General features: G+C 47.0%; 1 long non-coding RNA gene across 1 annotated transcript; it reads right to left on the reverse strand.

Moving 5' to 3' along the window:
- Positions 1 to 884: 884 nt before the first annotated feature.
- On the reverse strand, positions 885 to 3,358 carry LOC134929089 (uncharacterized). Its single transcript, XR_010178272.1, has 3 exons — positions 3,242 to 3,358; positions 2,483 to 2,617; positions 885 to 1,128 (listed from the first exon to the last, which is right to left on the reverse strand). It is a non-coding gene; the product is annotated as an uncharacterized LOC134929089 (long non-coding RNA).
- Positions 3,359 to 3,700: the final 342 nt, after the last annotated feature.

The following is a 3,700-nucleotide window of genomic DNA, read 5'->3' on the forward strand; positions in this document are numbered from 1 at the left end:
GTGCCTAATCCTAACCTCTGTCCCTGCTAACTAAACCTAACCCTCCCTCTCCCGCAGCCTAACCACCCCCCTCTGTCCCTGCTGCCTAAACTTAACCTTCCCTTTCCCGCTGCCTAACCACCCCCCCCTCCATCCCTGCTGCCTAAACCTAACCCTCCCTCACTTCTAGCCTAACCACTCCCAGGGGTGCCTAACCCTAACCCACCCTACCCACAGCCTAACACTAACCTCTCCCCACATGCAGCCTAAACTTAACCCCCCACCTGATGCCTAAACCTAACCCTCCCTTCCCCACAGCCTAACCACCCCCAGGGGTTCCTAACCCTAACCTACCCGCAGCCTAACCCTAACCTCCCCCCATCCAAAGCCTATACTTAACCCCCCACCTGATGCCTAAACCTAACCCTCCCTCCCCCACAGCCTAACCACCCGCAGGGGTGCCGAACCCTAAGCCAACCTACCCGCAGCCTAACCCTAACCTCCCCCCACCCAAAGCCTATACTTATCCCCCTACCTGATGCCTAAACCTAACCCCCCCGCCGAAACCTAACCCTCCATCCCCCGCAGCCTAACCACCCCCAGGGGTGCCTAACCCTAAGCTTACCCCACCTGCAGCCTAAACTTAACCCTCCCGTCTGATGCCTAAACCTAACCTTCCCTCCCACGCAGCCTATCCTCCCCCCGGGGGTGCCTAACCCACCCTATCCACAGCCTAACCCTAACCTCCACTCACCTGCAGCCTAACCCTAACCTCCACCCACCTGCAGCCTAACCCTAACCCCCACCTGACGCCTAAACCTAACCCCCCACCTGATGCCTAAACATAACCCTCCCTCCCCTGCAGCCTAACCAACCCTCCTCCCCCCGTGCCTGATGCCTAAACCTAACCCCCCTTGCCCAGCCCTAAACCTATGATCGTGGGGATACGGGCATCGGTATCCTTGCCCATTTGGAGTTCCAACGTCGGGATTCTGAAAAGTGTCAGGATCCCAGTGTCAGTATTCTGACTGCTGTAAACCCAACAGCCGGCATCTTTACCGCATCTCCTAATAGGTAATGCATAAGTCCCAACATTTGGAGCATGTGTCCGCAGCTCTCCTCTCAGGGCAGCTATTCAGGGATCACCCACTGCGTGTAGACGAAGAGGAAGAGATGAAAAATCATTGTTAGTGGATGAACAAGCAGAGAGACAAACTGCAAACAGTGGTGTGGTTGTGTAGAGAGAAAAATCTCTCTATGTAAATATGTTACTCTAACTACTGAGGACATGGAAAATACCTAAAATAAGGACAATTATCCCAAAGGGCCCATTGTTTTTATACAATACACACATTGGGGGGATAAGTTCTCTCTTATAGTAATTAGTGGGTACCTTCAGAAAAGAAATTTGACCAGTAAATAATAAAAGCTATAAATTGCTAACATTTAGGGGTCAATCCAATTAGGTACAAGTTACCATTGCTGCGACGATTCAACAGCATCCAAACTCACACCCTTCATGGCCAGATTCAGCCTATGGGGCTACCGGAAAGTGCGGCTGTTGTAAGACAAACTCGCACCTAATTAAACTGACCCCTTAGTTGTTAAATGTGATAAAATAGTAAATTATAATGGTGTAATTGTGGCCTGATTCAGCTGTGGTTGTTGAAGCGATCGCTGCTGCAATCTTGCCGTTCACAATTGCATCGTGAGTCTGAGCAGTCGTAGGCTGAGCAAGTCTGCTAGACACAGGGGGCTCTCCAGCAGCAACACAGGTCGCAATGGGTAATTTATGCACGCACATGGAACGGCGTGTGAACGGACCTGACATGCCTGTATACAGTTAGCCACTCCCGTTACCACCTCAAACGCTGACTTCCTGTCAATCACTTTGCGATGGGATATACTGTAAATATACACCAATTCAATATCTCCCCTGATCTGTATTGTTCTCCCCCCGATCTGTATGTTCTGTATGGGATCCGGTCTCTAGGTCGACAGTAACTAAGTTGACACTATCTAGGTCGACCACTATTGGTCGACAGTAACTAGGTCGACAGGGTTTCTAGGTCGACACCTTTTGACCTGATGACCTAGACCATGTCGACCTAAAGACCCTGTCGACCTAGAGACCCTGTCGACCTAGTTAATGTCGACCAATAGTGGTCGACCTAGACACTGTCAACATAGTTACTATCTACCTTCCATACCACACCCGTTCTGTATCATGCTCTCCCCACCCTTCCTGTTTTTCTGTATTACAGTATGTACTACATCTTGCAACCCCCAAAAGTGTATGTCCTTCCTATATATGTCCTATAGAGTACGCCACAATTTCTATGTTTTTGTATTGTGCCCCCACACCATCTGTATGTGCTATACCAAGTTGCCCCCTTCTGCATGTTTTGTATTGTCTGCTCTCCCCCACCATAGACCCTATGTTTTGGACTGTGCTCTCAATACCCCCCACAACTCACACAATTACACAAGTATGGTAACTTACCTCCTGCATGCTATTCTCCAGTCACTAATTCCTCTGCGATCCCTCCCGTCGTCTTCAACTGACACTTTGCAGATCTCTTTGCCGGTCACCCGACACTCTGCAAATCTCTTTGCCAGAATTTTGCCAAATGATGATCTAAATAACCAGAATTTCCTGGTCAGACATACTATTTGTATAATTATACTACTGCATTTTGTTATGTACTTTCATTTTTATTCATTTGCAATTTATCTATGTTATTGACTTTTTATCCAAAACCCAAGATTATTTCTCATAGAGACCCAAGTTATTTGCTCCAGGTTTTATCTTCCCTAGTGCTAGGACCATATTAGGATCATACATTGGGCCTAATTCAGACCTGATCGCAGCAGCAAATTTGTTCTCTAATGGACAGAACCATGGGGGTAATTCCAAGTTGATCGCAGCAGGAAATTTTTTAGCATTTGGGCAAAACCATGTGCACTGCAGGGGGGGCAGATATAACATTTGCAGAAAGAGTTAGATTTGGGTAGGTTATAGTGTTTCTGTGTAGGGTAAATACAGGCTGCTTTATTGTTACACTGCAAATTAGATTGCAGATTGAACACACCACACCCAAATCTAACTCTCTCTGCACATGTTAAATCTGCCTCCCCTGCAGTGCACATGGTTTTGCCCAACTGCTAAAAAATTTCCTGCTGCGATCAACTTGGAATTACCCCCCATGTGCACTGCTGGTGGGGCAGATGTAACATGTGCAAAGAGAGTATGGTAACTTACCTCCTGCATGTTATACTCCAGTCGTTGCTACCTCTGCGACCCCTCCCGTCGTCTTCAACTGACACTTTGCAGATCTCTTTGCCGGTCACCCGACACTCTGCAAATCTCTTTGCCAGATGATCTAAACAACACAAAAGACTATCATTAAGCATAGTACGAGTTTAAGTACAATAAAATGTCCATGAGTCAACCAGTTTCCCAATTTTCCTTAAACCAAACAAGATACCTTCAAAGTTATCAATATCCCATTTATCTATTTTATTAACTTTTTCATCCCAAAGCCACGATCCTGCCTCATAAAGACCCAGGTTATCTGCATCCCCTGTATGTGTGCTTATCCTCCATACTGCCCTCTTTATTCCTGTAACGCTACATTTTTATTCCTAAATATGTTGTTACTTCCTGCGCTTCTCCTATTTATGTGTCCTTGTACCTGTATTCCCTGTTCTGTCTATCTTA

Source organism: Pseudophryne corroboree, chromosome 5 (assembly GCF_028390025.1).
Source record: "Pseudophryne corroboree isolate aPseCor3 chromosome 5, aPseCor3.hap2, whole genome shotgun sequence".
In the NCBI taxonomy this organism is placed as follows: Eukaryota; Metazoa; Chordata; class Amphibia; order Anura; family Myobatrachidae; genus Pseudophryne; species Pseudophryne corroboree.